The 17048-nt window shown below is 40.7% G+C and overlaps 1 protein-coding gene and 1 long non-coding RNA gene across 7 annotated transcripts in view; one reads left to right on the forward strand and one right to left on the reverse strand.

Moving 5' to 3' along the window:
• Positions 1–17048, forward strand: part of PTPRK (protein tyrosine phosphatase receptor type K) — a 414239-nt gene that overhangs the window by 14676 nt on the left and 382515 nt on the right. The window contains exon 1 of one of the 6 annotated variants that reach the window (XM_064447324.1): positions 16782–16842. The exons of the other annotated variants lie outside the window; for them this stretch is intronic. The gene's annotated coding sequence lies outside the window, so the exon portion shown is untranslated. Of the gene's footprint in view, positions 1–16781; positions 16843–17048 lie in introns of those variants that run through there. 6 annotated transcript variants of the gene reach the window in all.
• Positions 13716–16687, reverse strand: LOC135312599 (uncharacterized). Its single transcript, XR_010372209.1, has 2 exons — positions 16590–16687; positions 13716–14868 (listed from the first exon to the last, which is right to left on the reverse strand). It is a non-coding gene; the product is annotated as an uncharacterized LOC135312599 (long non-coding RNA).

Consider the following 17048-nt stretch of genomic DNA (forward strand, 5'->3'; position numbering starts at 1 on the left):
ACAGCTTTTTCCTGTAGGCTGAATGTCTCTGCTGTGTTGCATTCCTAGGGATTTCGTGGTACATAGTCTACTAACTCTGAACCAACCTTCCCTGAGAAGTGTTGGAGCACTTCAGACACGGAGCTTCTGGTTTACTCTTCTCTGTGGTGGTATAGTTCGTGCGTGTGAGAACTGTGCTGAGAAACGGACTGATGCTTGGTAAATGGAGCCAATCAGGGCGTTCACTTTTTTCCTGCTGTTTTGAACTAAATTCCTAACACTGGTACAGCTTATTTAAAAAAGAAAATTAGGACATAAGAAAGGCTCTCTGCAAGAGAGTATATAAAAATCAGTGGGACAAAGAATTGAAAAGAACCATGCTCTGAAAGAGTAGTGATATTTTTGAAATAACGTCTCTTGCCCTTTTTACAAACATGCATCTATCTGTTTTGCATTTAACCATTTGGGTAGTAGGTTTTTCAAGTGGTGAGTAAATGGGAGATGAAAATGATGATTATATGTTAATTTGGTGATGAGAAAGTGATTACGTTTTCAAGGCTGAGAAGCAAACCTTGCAGGGGAAATCAAAAGCTTGTTTAGATAGTGAAATTAAATACTGTATTCGTACAAAGCTCTATATTTAGTGGGAAGAGCAAAGATATGGTCTCAAAATGTTTGAGGCCGGATACTAAGCAGGCTAAATACGTTGGTTCTGTCTTCCTCATCTGATATTCTGTTGCCCCTTCTGAGACTGACATTTGAGAGACCTGAAATACTTTAGCTTCACAATGTTCCTGTGAGATCTGTTTGTGCTACGTCCCTCAGTTTGCAGGAGGAGGACTGCATGCAGCCCAGAGACTTGATTGTCAATCAGAAAGTCTATGATAAAGCATTAGACTTTAATTTCTTATATGCTAACTGATATCCTAGTTTGTTAACTTAGCTGTGGGGTTATCCCATCCTGAAACAGGCAAGTGAAATTTTACATGAAGCAAGGCTGCACAAAATAAAACCCCACTGAGAAAACTAGTCGTTAAGAAGGCAAGCATTATCAGTATGTTTGCAAGTAGTGTTGATGGCAGTAACACCTATTGACAGTAACACCTCAACCTGTCCATAATTCCAATAACACCTACGATGATTTTGAGGGACATGGTTGGTGAAAGGGACCAAACCAGTAATATTCCTGTGAAAATCTCTGAAAAGAGGCAGAGGAGGGAGATAGGAGACTTGCTGAGAAAAGCGACATAGAATATATTAAACCTGAAAGAGGAATATAAATCACAAGAAATTAGAATTAAAATAAGAATTGACCAGAAGAGGGGGAGCTGCGCTTTAAGGCCATCTGAGATGTCTGCCCCCATAGAGATTAATATCTCACTATGTGTGAAGACTCTGATCTGAAATGAGATTAAAACAAGAATTGACCAGAACTGGGAGATGAACCATTGCACCTTCACAGAGGTGTCCACCCCCATGGAGATTAATATCACACAGAATAACAAAAATCTGATTTGGAAAGAAGATACACATGCATTCTCCATACCAAGGGGTGATCTTATAGCACTTGCATAGTAAGTAGCCTTGACTTTCTTTCAGAGACTAATGCTCTGTTGTCAAATAAATTGTTCCAGGGCTATTTGAACATTTTGCGTTAGCAGACTTAGCAACAAAATTACTGTTGAAAGTTTTATTAATGTTGTGAAGCAAATTGTGGCAAGTTCACTCTTCTCATATTTAATCCTCTTTCTTACACAGTAAGTAATAAGCAGATCAGGTTTCTTCTTAAGCAGTGAAGGATCAATGTCTTTATTGACGTATCAAACAGTTCTTTCTACCTTTGTCATTTCAACACCTCCTGAAAGCACAGAGTTTCAGAAGTCAGATCTCCCTTGGAGAGAAGGGAAGTGCAAGTTTTCCGTAGTCTGTGTTTATCTGTTAGAAAACTGTGTAATGCATTTTTGTATTTAATGCTTCAATGTTAAAACACAACCTTTTTTTTTTTTTTAAGTAAAAAGGTAGGTGTGTGCTTATGCTTAGGGTTCCTTAAACTTTATTCTAATTTATTAGAACAAATGTGTGTGTTTTGACACTTTCCTTTACATGCCTGCAGAAATTGACTTTGAGACAGCTCTTACTCAAAATATTATTGTTATGGTTCATATTATGGATGAATCAGGTTAGAAATAGACATTAGTTGCAAGACACTTTTTAGAATTCCAAACGCTGAAGATGAGATGCCCCTTTTTCTTCAAGTTCTCCTAGTGCACGTTCTCACTGAAAAAGTCAGGGAAGTATTAGTATATCAGACTAATGATCTCGGAGTACAATTCCAGATGAGATGTATTTGGTTGCACGCTGGGGAAATCTGCTGATGGGGGGAAAAATTTCCAAACCCTCCCCCCCAATTTTTTTAACTGCAGAACTTTCAGGTTTATAGCTTTGCTTTTGCTAGAAGTCATGTAGATGTCAACGATCAAAGGTGTGTATTTTACTAGGCACTCAGAAGAGGAGCATAATTGTAATTCACGTTGTAGTTACAATACCCACTCTACCACTTACTGCTGTCTTTTTCATTTTCAGTGCCAATTTTTTAATGGAGGATGACCAGTGCTCCTAACTATTTCTGATAGGGGATGTCTGGTGTTGAAATGGCATGATGTACAAAGTGAGTTGTGGTGTCTCTGTATTCTACTCTGGTAGTCATGACACGTGGTATATTGCTGGAAGACAGAATAGTTTGGGGTTGATAATTTAATTTTGAATAGAATCCTGAAGGGCATCTGGACCAAGAACATCAGTGCCGGGACCAATCTCAGCAGGAGGGTATGAGGCAGTTTGGGTTTTTTCGTTTTTTAATTATTTTTTTTTTTGTGAACAAAGCAAATGGCATACTGGGCTGCACTGGGAGGATTGTAGCCAGCAGATTGGGGGAAGCTGTTGTCCCCCTCTATTCAGTGCTAGTGAGGTATGTCTGGAGTGTTTTTGTTGGGTATTGGGACTCTTGCCCTCTTCCTAGGTCAAGGACGTTGAGAAGCAGAGATGGTTAGGGCCTGGAAGGTGTGACCTACAAGGGGCACCTGGAGAGAGCTGGACTTGTTTGGTCTCAAGATGAAGAGTAAGGGGATAATCTTAACGAGCCTGCAAGACCTTGAAGAACAGTTACGAAGATGACAGAGCCGATCCCTTTTTCGTAGCAGCAAACAATACAGCAAGGGGTAGTTGCCACGGATTGCGGCTTGGGAGGCTCAGATTGGGTGCTGTGAAACACCGCTCATGTGGAGGAGGGTGGTGGAGGAGAACAGAGAAGAGTCCAGGGAATCCCTGTCCATGGAGGCTTCCAAGTGTCAGATAGGCAGAACCACGGCTGGTGTTGTAGTGTTGGTGATAGTCTGCTTTGAAGGAGGTATTTGGCCTACATGGCCTCTAGAGGTGCCTTACAAGCAACAATTCTTTAATCCTAGTAGAACTGAAGCCTGCAGTTTCATGGGGTGTGGGAACAGGTTGATGCAGGTTTAAAATGCTCCCGCCTGGCAGAGTGGCTGGTTCGTCTCTGTTCCAGAGAGACTTTTAATAACCTTCATAACCTTTCATAACCTTTGCACCTTTACTGAACGGTCAGATGGGATTTTTTTTTTTTTAAAGTGATGCATTCCCAACTAGCCCAGTATCAAAGACCTTAAAAAAGTTCTTGCAGATGAGTTGCAGATGAGGAATGGGTTTGTGCTTCTGTCTTTCCTCCCCCCCGCCCCCCCCCTTCTCTAAAACTGTGAATTGAGCAAGATTTATGGTTCTTAATGCAGACTCATTTACAAACGTAAGTTACCTTACAAGTCAAGCATGAAGACAGCTAGGGTTTGGAATTGAACTGCTTGCTTCGTTCTTTAGTAAGCATAGCTCTACCAGGGAGAGGATGTCTGCAAGTTTTTCCATATGTGTTCCACCTTTCCAAAAAAAGGTGCCTTACAGTCGCATTCAGCAACCCTTATTGAGGTGAAAGCCCTCACACCTGTTTAACCCTTGGCGGCCAAGTGAGAAGCTGCCTTTCCAACAGGGAAGGACACCTTATGTGAAGTCTTCTGCCTGGCACAGCAGTGACTGTAGATACATTGTTCCATGTTGTCAGGCCCAACCTCTCCATTTCAGATAGGCTTTTTTTTGAAGCACGGGTGAAGGTGACATGTCCATATGTGACAATGAGGTCACATTCAAATTAAAAATGAATTTAAAATAGTTTAGTTAAATCATGTTAAACTTCTGTGTGGGTTGCTTTCATTCAGTATTAAAATTACATATTAAAATTCAGTTTAGTATAACTCACTTTAGGAATGGATTAGGGTAAATTGGATTAAAGTAGACTAATTCTGGAAAAAGAGACTGCACAAGTTTTTCAAAGTGAAATAAATTACTTCAGAATTAATTCAGACTAATATTCAATATGTCATCCTAGGGCACATATACCTTCTTTTAATCTTGGCGAAAGAGTGTTTGTGATCCAGCCCTTCCTTGCTCTGCTGGAGATAAGTCTTGAATCACTTTTTTTTTTCCAATGTTGAGCCCCCATTTTATCCTTCTTTCCTTGGGGAGCCTCTGAAGGTCCTGTTGAGCCACCTTCCTTGGCTTATCAGGGAGTTAACATTTTTAATGTTCTCCAACTCGATTACATCAGAAGAGGAATGAACTCACTTGATAGATTTTGCTTACTCAGGTTGAGCTGTGTAGACCGGGTAGCTTTCAGGACAAGGCTGCTTTTCAGGATATCAGTAAGGAAATGTGTATGTAGATGTGTTCCCAACAAAAGAACAGTCACTTAACTAAAGGTATGGCGTTAAGGTATACCAGCAAGAGTGCATTATGTGTTTGTGCAGTGCTTTTGTTTGGACTTGGTTGGCTTTAGCCTCAGAAATATTTCAGATAGCTAAGGTCCCCAAGGCAACTGGTGATCTGTTTTAGGAGTTGTTATCCTCGACTGTCTGCTCCAGTAACTCCCATCAAGAGCTTGAAACCAAAAGGCAGATCACGGAGAGGGAAGTGTGGCCACTCCATTATGGCCGCGGTTGACTGCGGCAGGGGGTGATGGTTGCAGATGATGTGCTGGGCTGTGACCTCCCCAGCTCCCATTTGAAGTTTCTGTGGGCATTTGCTCAGCAAAGAGTGGGAATTAACTCCTTCAGCTGCTTTAACCAAATCCACGGGGACCTGGCGTGGCGAGTGCGCTGTGTCGGCAGATTCTGAAAGGGATTAGTTTAAGTCTCCTTCAACCTGTGTGCTCTGAAGTTATTATAGGCAACCGTCTCATGGTTAAAAACCAAGAAACAAGCTCCTGCTTACCAAGGAAAACATGCCTTCTCTCCCAAACCCTCAAAACGAAACAACCCACAGAACAGCACCTTTGTGTGTGATGCATTTGATGTGATGTATACCAATATTCAGGAAACAAACTTCATTCATATTGTCAAAACTTTTTGGTCTAATATATTCAGAATATTTGGTATTTGGGATAAGTAGTTTACCTGTCTATATTGGTTTTAATTTATGATAAATTGAATGACTCTTTTTGGTGAAGTTAGAGTTCGAAACAAGCAGTTTCTGTTCCAGAAGTGTAGGTTTGTCCTTTTTTCTTTTTTAAATCATTTTAAAAAAACTTTTTATTTTTCAAGGAAGCCTCTTTGATTGTGTTAATTTTAACCATGCATTGAGTATGTCTTAAGGTAGTGCAATCTTGCCCCATGAGTGATGATGTAATTCACTAGTTCAGATGGAAGTTCATTACCCCTTTCTAAATGGTATCATAGCTAAGACTGCGAAGTGTTTCATGCTACTTTTTTTTTTTTAGCAGAAGCATTCAACTTTGTTCTACGATCCTAAAATCCTATCCTTGTACCAAAACTGTGAGCTGTTCCTAGAGCAACCAGAGCTTCAGTCTTTGTTTTGTACAAGATCAGTACAAAATTTTGTAGTGTATAGGCAGTTCAGTGTAAAGTTTTAATATCAGAGTAAGTGATATTGAGTGGTTATTTTATTGCTTGGTGCTTAACTAGAAGATTAAAGGAGCAGATTAAGAGTTCTCATTTGCTTGTCTGGCACAGAATTCTTCAGCAATTTCTGTGGACAAGATGCCTTCTGTCGTGGGACACTCAGTACGTGTAAGGATTGCTCTCAGTGTTGTTAAAACTGCAGCTAATAGTGTGTTTGCCATATCTGAAGGAATAGTCCCTCGTTTAAAATGCATTCAGTTCAGGATTACCTAATGCTAATCTTTGAGACCACTGCGATTGTAGGGTTTTGCTCCTGCTTTGGTATCCCCTGTTCCTCTTGCTTTGTCACACTCTGTTCCTCATTTGTATGCTGCATTTTCAGACTGAGGTATTTGATGCACACTCTAGAAAACTGCACAGCACTAGCAACCTGTTTCCATAAAAATATACTCTGAATGCAAATATGGAGATCATCACAAAATGCTTGCTTTAAAGGTCTGTCCTGAGAAAGATCAGGACCTTTATCTCTTTTAGATGGGGGGGCAGACGGGACCAAAAAACCTTTCTCGCACTGGTTGATGATAACATGTCCCATTGAAGTGATAGTACAGCTGACCCAGACATGTTTTAGCTTTTTTCTTTTTTTTTGTACAATACATCACTCCTAATGACTCCCTGCCATTCAAAAATCCAGGAATAATGATAAATGAAATGCTTTTTAAATAGGAAACCCACAAGATTAATGAAAATAAAGAATTAGAAGCCAACAAACAATGGAAGCACCAAAGCAAGGAGGTTGTGTTTAGTAAGGCGGCTGATTTGCTGTCCCCCCCACCCCCCTTCATTCTGGTTCCCCCCTTACTCCATGATTTAAAAGAAGTTTGAAGTTAGGCAGGGGTCAGTTTCTGATTAGATACATGATGTAGTCCTGTCAGAGAGGAATTAAAAAACCCCCAAAGTTAAGACAGTATTTGTTGGCCCCCTTTTTAAATACTGGCACTGTTACATCTTGTTAACATGCTTGAAACTTTTACAGTCCCCTGGAATTTCTGGGAAAATGTTTCAACTGTAAAGGGTGTTTCTTGCTTATGCTTCTTAAACTGACTTTGCTTAGAAAAGCTAAGCAACCCTGTTCAGGGAATACTTTGGGACTACCCAAAGCAATTAGCATAAACTTTGTGGTTTCCTGTTAAAACTTCTAATTCCCAATAAAATCTATCCCATTTTTGGCTTACTATTTTAAATTTAAAAAAAAAATATTCTCAAGCCTTCAAGACTGCATTTGTAAAATAATTTCAAATATAGTGTGTAGTCTTCCAACTCACTAGTGGAAACTGGTTTGTTTAGAAGGATGTCAAAACCAATTAAACTTAAATTCTATGTGGTTTCATCTATTGGAGAATGCGGTGTAAGATCTAGAGCTTTCCTTGGATTCTGTAGTGGTAATGTGTGCTGCTTGAATGGGTTGATTAACACTGCTGGCAGTTCAAGTAGAAAGAAAAACCTGAGGAGAAATTACGTTCAAGTGGGTAGCCAGTTGCAATATGATACCAGTCTTTAAATTCCTACAGCCAGATTAGTGTGATCTGCTTTATTCTTACAAATACAGGCCTTGAGGCTTTCTTCGTTGTCAAGTAAGTACGTTGAAGTCACAGTTCACTGCGGAGCCATATGTGTTATGGATATTGCATACTTCTAGCTTGAACAAGGAGGGGAAAAATGAGAAGTGTGAATATTTTTGTTTTCAGGCTAGGTTGATGCAAACCTCTAACATAGAGAGGCAATTTTATAGAGTATTTGGCACTGTTAGATTAAAAACTCAGAAAAGTCAGCTTATGTTCAGGAAGATTTGTACTTTATTTCCCTCTTTGTGTTTCTAGGAACACCTTAATTAAACAAGAAATCTTTCAAGCATTGCCAAAGTGATGCTGCAAGATTTTTACACCTGTTTCACTGAAGCTATGCCTGCCTTTCTGTATCAGATTTGTGAATTAAACATGACTCACTCTCCTCTTTTTACATGAGACAAGGACCATTTGAAAAGTCGTCAGTAAAGTGTGTGTATATATCCCTATATAATTTTTTAAACTTATTTTCTGCCTATTTGATTATTATGATTGCCTGCCTTGTTTTCTAATTCTTGAGCCCTTATTCCAATTGCTTTTGCTAATGCAAACAGAAGGGAAACCAGGAGAGAAACCATGAGTAAACTGAAAGGGTTACTTTCCATGGTGGCAAGTTGTAATTGTTTTATTTGGGGGCTGTGTTCCTGCATTTTTCAGGGATAATCAACTGCAAGTTGGACTCCATTGTGTGGTTATAGATTTTTCTGGCCTAATGTATAATTTAGAGCTGGCTTTATAGTGCTTTTTTTGGGACTGGTTGGAGGGTCACTTCCAGCCCTGCTGAAGTTTTCCAGCATCAGGAGGCAGGTGCTTGAGGGTCTTGGAGTCCCTCTGAAATAGTAACTCCAGCAGGTATGGGGCTGCCCTGGGACCAGGGACTCATGCTTTTGCCTGTCTCCTTCAGTATTTCTGTGACCTTCCTGCTCAACCTGCTCTGAGGGTGGTAACAGACTTCCCCACGAAGACTCTGAAAAAAAGTAGGGAGAGACTGGGTGAAGCTTCTGACTTGTCATCTGTGGAAGGCAGTATTACTCATGGTAGCTCTAGGCTGTCATGGGATAGAGTTTGAGCTGAACTTTACATATAGGTTTAGTGCTCTGGAAAGTAGGTGGTTATGGTAATTGCATCTCCAAGCCTACTTCATTTCTACGAATGGAATGTGGAAGTAAGGGTATTTTTTACTTCTCCTCATGCTTGAGTAGATTTTGATTGTTGTCTAAATAACTTAAAAAAATGTTAATAACACATTTGTGTTAAGATGGCAAGCAGTTTTTCTTTTCCTGGTTTTCAGTGAGGTAAGAAGTCAGTTCCTTGCCAGCTGACCTGAATTGACACTTCCCTGGTGCCTCTCTTTTCCTTTCCTTGGCATGAACCTGCCTGATCCTGGTTTGCCAGTTCAGCCTGATAATCCAGCAGGAAACTATTCCCTGAGGTGCCATGCAGGTGGAAGGGGTGCTGTGCTGTGGGAAGGCAGCGGGGCCAGCCATATTCCTGGGTGCACAGGGTCCAGCTCTGATCTTGATGAGCTCCGGATCCCAGGCTTTGTGGCTCAGGTGAGCGAGTACTGGCACAAAGGGTAGAAGCCAGAGTCAGTGTGGCCAATTTAAATCGTGCTCCTGGGGTTTCCCTTCATCTGCCCTTCTGTTTACTGACAACCCTTTTACTTTTTTTTGCTGTCAAACATGGCTGGGTAGCTTTTTAGAGCTTCAGAGTTAAGGCTGTGTGTATCGCTTCAGCTTGGGTTGACCACCTGCAGTTGGTTAGCAAGGGTGAAGCCCACTCTGTGTCCCTGGGCTCCCCACAGTTGCAGGTAAAAGTTTGGAAATGCCCCAGCATCCTCCATTGGCTTCTTGGGAAAGGATGCCATTTATTTCATGCTGAGACATTGTGCAATGCTTGTTGCCACCAGTCCTAGATGCACTGCAATAGATTGTGTGCTCCCATATTCAGCTGCATGCTGGCTTGACCAGCTCACATGCCAGTACCCTCTGCAAGCCTCTGCTATGAAAACATCCCCTAGCTCCTGTGTTATGTCTCCTGTGGTCTCTTCGACACTTGATTAATATCTGTTTTCAACTGCTCAAAAAGGCTTTAATGTTACCTTAAAGGGTTTTGCATGCTTGTAGTTGTGATGGTAAAGTGGTAAAAGGCCAGAATTGGTAATCAAATCTGTGTCCCTTTCTGGACTCAACTTAAAATGTATGCTTCCCCTGTTATAAATTATTTAGTAGACAGGCTGTTTGTAACTTCACTTGGATAGCATGTGGAAACCTTCTTATAAACATGAAAACGCTATAGTTGCTGTGCCAGCATGTTGGATGCGTTTTTCCTCTTGCAATTTTTTTTCCCCGTAAGTAGTCCTCCTTTAGTGTTAGGCTAATAGGGAGGCAGTCTGGTACTGATGTTACTAATTTCATGCTGGAAGACTTGAAAAGGGCAGGCTAATGAAATAGCTGAAGTGAAACAATTTCCTTTTTTTTTACTCAAGGTAACTTTGAGATCCCTCTGGATGGCATCAGTACCATCTGAAGGTTTCTACAGTGATTTCTGTTCAGGAATTTGAAACTGGAGAATATCTTTGTAAAAGCAGATCAATAGCATGCCATTGTAGGTTAGTACCTTCTTTTTCATAAAAGACTGAAAATGCTACCTATTGTAGATAAATCATCCTAATTATATCCTTGCACTCTAATTACATGTGTAGTATTATTAGGTGGCATTAAAGATGCAAATGATCAACATTTATTGTCTGCAGATTTATTCTTTTTATTGTGGTTACAAGGCTCTGTTTTCTGAATTGTTGGTCCTGACAATGTTGTGTGGAGGTATTAGCCTGCCTCTTCTAATCACAATTTAATTTTATGGGTTCCGTGTACCATTTGATGTACATGCAAAGCAGTTTGTAACTGTAACACTTTGAACGGATCTGTATTTTTTCCTGGAGTGATCGAGGAGTGTTACGCAATTAAAACCCCAGAGCTTAGTAACTGCACAATACAAAAAGTATGGTTGTCTCTAACAGTAGGATTGTGACATTCTGGGTTTTTTGAAGGGATTTGAAGCGGACAAGTGATACTAATTAAAGTAATCTTGATAGTCCTATTAACAGGAATTCATGGTTAGGGAATGCTCTATACAGCCTCTTTGTGTTACCAGCTACCACATTTGCATTTACTAGAGCTGTGGGGGTCGGTTTGTTTGTTTATTTATTTATTTATTTAAAATGAAAGGCCATTTGCCAGTGGCCGCTATGGCCTTTAAAGTTTACTTTGTAGAAAATTAGTCAGAAAATAACTCGTTATATTTGGTACTGACCTTGGGGATGTAAATACACAAGTATCTGAATTTGACAGGCTGCTCCTAGAAAACATTATTTTTAATCTGTTTTTTTTTCCCCTGACTTAATCACCTAGATTTTCACATTGTGTGTTCTTATGCCTAAGCTCAGAATCAGATTTGGTGCTTCAAGGGCATTTAGAAAAGAATCCTTGTACAGAAACTTCCCAGTGACCTAACTGTAAACAAGGGAAGTAGAGTTGAAGATAGAGATTTGAAACTCTTCACTTTTTCTGGTCTTGTTTAAGTAGTGTTGGCTATATCTAGAACAAACAGTAGAAGGGTTTTGTATTATCGTTTTGTATAGTGCAGGCAAACTAGAATCTCTGGTGTTGACTTATTCTCATGGTTGAGTCATTCATCTTGAATCTGCAGTTGTGGAAAATAAAGGGGTTCTCTGGGAAGAGATAAATGCAGCTTAGAGAGGTTGGTGTGCTTGTCGGTACAGCCTGGATTTTGGCTGCCCTGATAGGAGGAACAGGGGGCACTCTGACGTGTCTGAGAGGTGTTAGTTGAGTTTCTGACGGTCTATTCCACACTGGCAATAGTATATTCATGTCATGTTAAATATGGTTTTGCCCATAATTGTCTAAAGACACAACATTGGTTGCTGTTTAGTCCTTAGAATATGCACTGAAGACTAACTCTGAATTAGTCTTAAATTAACTCAGTGTTAATCAGAACGTTGACTGGTACAACAGTTAGACTCCTAAGCAAATGGGACCTCTGTCAAGAGATTTGATAACCTTCAGCAGTGGGTGCACAGGGGCTATGAAGAAGATGAGGTCAATGTCTGCGTAGATAGAGCAGCAAGCATTTTGAATATGACATTCTTAACTAATATTTTGCTACAAAATTACTTCTGGAGGTAAAAGTTTAGACTGTCCTTATCTTGAAACTTGTTGAAAGATCAAAGTTGGTTCTAGACCTCATAAGAATCAAGTTTTACAGTATTGTCCACTACTACTAAGGTATTTAATGCTTCTGGGAGATCTCAGAATAGATGCCTTTATTTGCTCACCCTTCGTGTTTAATTAATTTTTGTTGCTAGTTAAATCTACGTGGATCTCTTTGTTCAAGTCATGTAAGGGGGACAAGACCAGTAGGATTTACTTAAATTATTTATAATGTTCCCATGGCCATCAATATAATAGCTGAATGCTTTGTGAAAGCGAAGAAATTTAATGTTCTAACCTCCCTGTTTCTAAATAAGGTTTGTGGGATTTAATACTTTCTCTTGGAGAATGTCTGCAAATGAGTAGCAGAATGCACATTAGACAAAAAGAAATAAAGTTGATCACACTTTACATTACACAAATGCGTTTTGTAATCTCACACATTACAAATGCAAAGTGTCTGTGTTGGAGGTAATAGAAAACATGAAATCACAGGTGCCTACAAGCTGTGGTTACAAACTTTGGAATTCAGAGGAATGGCAATTTATATATATATATATATATTTTTTTTTTAAATAGTCACTTTAAAATCCCTCATTCTGATTAATGGGCTAGTACTGTGTTTCATCGCAGGCAGAGTAGTTCTCCCTTTTGGGTCTGCAGTGGGAAAACCTCTGAGACCAGTGAAGAAGTAATCACCCTCTTCACTGGCTGCTACACTTTTATCTGTGGAAGAAACCCTTTGAGATCCCAACATGCTTTTTATGTTCCTCTTGATTTTTGTATCTTTTGACCCATCGATTTGACTTCTGTTCTTGCAGATAATGTAGTAAAGTTTTCAAGTTACAAAGTTTAACTTCAGAGCAGTAGTAGAAAGTCTGAGGATTTCTACTATAAACAGTGGTGACAGCAAAGAGCAAACCTAAACTATGTTACTACTGAGTTTTGGCACAGATTTAAACTTGTAACTTGTTTAAACTTTTGAATGTTTCTAACAAAGCAACTTGTGAGGGAATTTGTATGCATGCTGCTTGTTGTTTCTATAATTGTGAATGGCTCTTTCCTGCACAAAAAATGAGTCTGATTTCCCTTCTCTAAAAATCTTATGATCTGAGACACAAGGCAAGCTGTGGAGCAGTAGCTCAAATCAAGGAGGTAAAAGAGTGTGAGCTGGAAAAAAAAGGTATAATCTGCATATGAGTTAAGATGAAATTCCTTATTTTATTTTCAGATTTTAAAAGGTGGTTTTGTTTTTCTTTAGTCAAAGCTTAGTAGAAAACCTCTACTCACCTATTATAAGTAACAGTTTGTATGAGACATAGGAAAGCTGGATATAGAGCAGGTTATGACCCCATAATTTATGATCCAATGTGCCAGCACATATAAATGGAGTAACATAAGTTAGTAGAGGAGGTGAAAGTGCCATTTTTCATAGAGCTTGAATCTGCAGGACAGCATTAACTTTGTAAACGTTTTAGTGAAGGTCAGTGTTAGCCAAGCAGTGATTTATAAGGAACAGTATAATTTTTTTTGGTCAACACCCAAAGTAAGGTTTAGCTTCCAACCATATTTGCTTATTACTTGCTGGTGTTTCTTCCACTCCCTTCTGGTCCCTCACTCCCCCCCCGCTGCCCCCGCAAGCATTCCGTAGATAGCCCAGAAATACTCTTGGTTAAAATCAACTTGAAGGCTCTGGACTGCTCATTGTAAGGAAGAGATTAGATTTGTTTGGACAGGAATGTAGAGCCGAGTTGCTCATAGTGTGGTGTCACGCAAGTGCATGTAAATTGTTCTAACAAACAAAGTTGGTCACGTTTTATTTTACATGCGATGTTGTTATAAGATCTGTTTCTAGAAGCAGCCTATGTTTGAGGTAGTAGAAAACATCAGATAATTTCAGATGCTTTTAAGTCATGTTTATAAATCCCAAAAGTGGGTGTTTTTTTGTAAGAGTAGCAGGTTTTGTTTTTTTTTTTTTTTTAGGAAAAAAGCTCTTCTGTGTAATTGTACATGCACTAATTTTAAATACAACTAGCTTGAAATGTAACCACAAAATAAATGTGTTTTGCTAGGTGTTTAAATAGTGTGATTTCACAGGTGTTGCATGTGTGAATTCTATCTCCTTTCTGTTGACATAAAACCCTGGGTGGTAGTCTTAAGTACATTTCTTGTGGTTGTACCTAGTTGTATCAGAAAAATTATCTTGTTTTTTGTATGTAGTGCGTACAATTTAATGTATTTATTTTCTGACTCCAAGCTTTTGATGCTGTTTGAATTTCAAGCTTCATATATGGAGTAATTTGCTTTAAAGCTGCATCTAGCCTATTTGCAGAAGCACATCCCTTTTGTCAATCACCAGTGACCATGTGCAAGGAAGTAAAATGATTAAAAAGCCTTGGAGAAGCCGCCTTAAGAAAAGACTTGAGGTGAGTGCTTTGGTTCTCGCCACCTTGCACAAAAGCACCTTTTCTTCTTTAGCTGCTTCAGTGTGGGCCTGAAGGGATTTCTGGTGTTTGTGTTGTCTTTTTCCACCTAGGTCCCAGCTATCTGAATGGTGGATGGGGGAGACGTTGCCTGCTACAGCCAGGTTTAAGCTTTCTGCCAGATGAGCTCATGTAGCCATGAAGTCAACTGAAAGCTGCAGAGGTGGTCACTGTACGTTATCTCCTCCTGGTAGTTCAGCCCGTGAAGACTCTGGGGGCCCTTTTGGGGCCTTCAGAACGCAGATGGCAACAAGAGTCAGCAGATGGGTAAATGTCCAGGCGAGCTCTTCCCAGCTTGCTGAGCTTAGGCTCTTAGGCTTGCTGTGCAGCAGGAATTTTGTAGGTGCTTTACGGTTTCTTTTTTGACACAGATGAAGCTGCTGTATTATTTCCCGTTTCAATAAAAACAAACGTAGTCTGGGGGAGACTTCTGTGGCCTTACACTTTGTCTCTTCACCATGCTGCTGTTAGGAATTGGTCGGCCTGAGCTTGTTGGACTTTAGACGCTTCATCTCTGTGTGTCCTCAGTGCAAGAGTTTATCCTCCTGCCTTGAGCAAGCCCGTCTTACTCCTTTGTGGGGGAAACAAAAGAAGCTTTTAACAAAAAAAAAAAAAATAAAAATCATAGAATCACAAAATGGTTTGGGTTGGAAGGGACCAGTAGAGGTCATCTAGTCCAATCCCCCTGCCACGGGCAGGGACATCTTTAACTAGATGAGGTTGCTCAGAGAAAATGTTAAAACTGCCTCAGATATTGTTGTGGTGTTTCTTGTGTGGTGTTTTGTTGGTTGGTTGGTTTGGCTTTTTTCCTCTTTTGCTTTGTTTTTGCTGTGCCCGCCGCGGAGCTCCTTGCACGGCGCCGCCCCCGCGCCGCCCCCGCGCCGCCCCCGCCTCTCCGCGTGCCGCGCTCGGGGCCCTTCCGCGAGCAGCGGCGCCGGCCGCGGCCGGCAGGTGGCGGTAGAGAACAGGCCGCGAGGCCGGGCGCTGCCGCGCGCTCGCCGCCCCTCCCGCCCGGGACCTCCGCTCCTGCCCCCCCCCCCCCCCCCCCCAGCCACCCCCACCCCAAGTTTTCACGGGTCACTTCCTTACAGCGGGCGTTGGTTCACCTACGTCTCGTCCTGGGAACCGCTGCGAAACCGGTGTACGTGTGGAAGTGGCTCTTGTTTTGTTCTGAGACTTCACTAGCCCAAACTAGGGCGAAGAGAGGTACTACATTAGCAATGCCTGTGTCTAAATTTAAATAAGAGTATTCGTTTCAAGCTAGAGTATGGTGTAGACGGAGTGACTGATTTATTTAAGGCTGTGTGAACTTCTCTCCTAAATTCCTTATCCGTCACCTGAAAAATTGGAATCTCTTGGACTTCATTTTACCAGTCATCCCCTTTTCCCAAAGGTCTATAGAAATTAATGAGTTTGAGGTGTGAAGCCGGAGAAATGTTAAAAATTAGGGAAAGCTTATTGGCTTTATTGAAAAGCTGATGTAGCTGAAACAGTTGGGAATTTGAATACCTCCTCCCCTCCCACTCCTACCTTCATGTTGTCACGAAAACATAAATTTTATTCTACCAGTTTACAAGCCTGTGCAACTCATTTGTGCTGTATGAGCAATAGTTCTTGCTCCCTGTCTTTTTCCCAAGCCCGTGGCATGCTTGGCAAGGGTCATCTTGTGCACAATTTTACTAGCTAAGGTTGACGTCCATCTGTCGGTAAATCAAAGGTGTGTCTGGCCGGTGGCAAGGGCTGCCTACCGAAATGTGCCTGGTAGAAGAAAGCGTCACGCTGTCCTGCTGTTAAATTTTAATTTTTGTATTCTGCTGCCCTTCTGGGGATGGGCATGAGGAAGGAGATGCTCGTGCCGTAGGACTGCTGTTGTCCATGTGGCAAGACACCCACAGGCTTTGCAAGGGCCTGGGCCGTAGGTGCGCCTGCACCTCCAAAGCATGGGGGAGCTGACTTCCTCTGCCTTTGGTGGATGAATTACAAGGGGATCTCCTCCGGTTGTCCAGACACTTATTAATTCTTAGATATTGAGGTTGCATAAACTGATTTTTAAAATGTTTTGCGTATCAAATGATTCAGTCGTTTACCATCGCTTCAAGAAGCAGTATGTATGAACAGTAACGTCAGCGCTAATTTGCATAGAAGTGTTGTATTTTGGGCAGTATGTCTGTTTGACTTCTGGGACTTTGGAAATAGGTTCCTAGTCAAAGTCATAATTAGCATAACACATTATTATTTAATAATTGTCACATCATACGTTTTCTGTCATCTGTACATAGCATTATCACTTACCTACAGAAGAGCAAAGCAGTTCATTTTTCATAGCTCCCCTTTCCTGCCTCTTCCCCTCCATTTTGAAGTTCTGCAAGGCTCTAAAAGGCTCTTCTGGAAAATCGATTTGCTGTTTGTGTTGGTTTAATGCTTAACACTCGCTGTGTGTCCTTTGTACTGGCAGCTGTGGAATGCTCTGCTGCAGTTGAATTTGTGTGTTTTCTGATATGCTAAATACAATGAGAAAATTCCTTATGAGAGGAAGGGATTTACGGTTGGTTTTGGTATTTAAACTTTTTGAAAGAATAATATTTCAAGGGTAACACTTCCATAGTTCTGTGCATAAATGTTTTATAGGATCCTGTACAACTTCCTTATTTGCACGTTGATAAGTAATTTTATATTCCACTTAGTAGACTTGCAACCATTTTGGTACAATTTTATAGGAGAAGTGCTACTGCATTTGTATTGCTACCTGCC

Source organism: Phalacrocorax carbo, chromosome 3 (genome assembly GCF_963921805.1).
Source record: "Phalacrocorax carbo chromosome 3, bPhaCar2.1, whole genome shotgun sequence".
NCBI classification, from domain to species: Eukaryota; Metazoa; Chordata; class Aves; order Suliformes; family Phalacrocoracidae; genus Phalacrocorax; species Phalacrocorax carbo.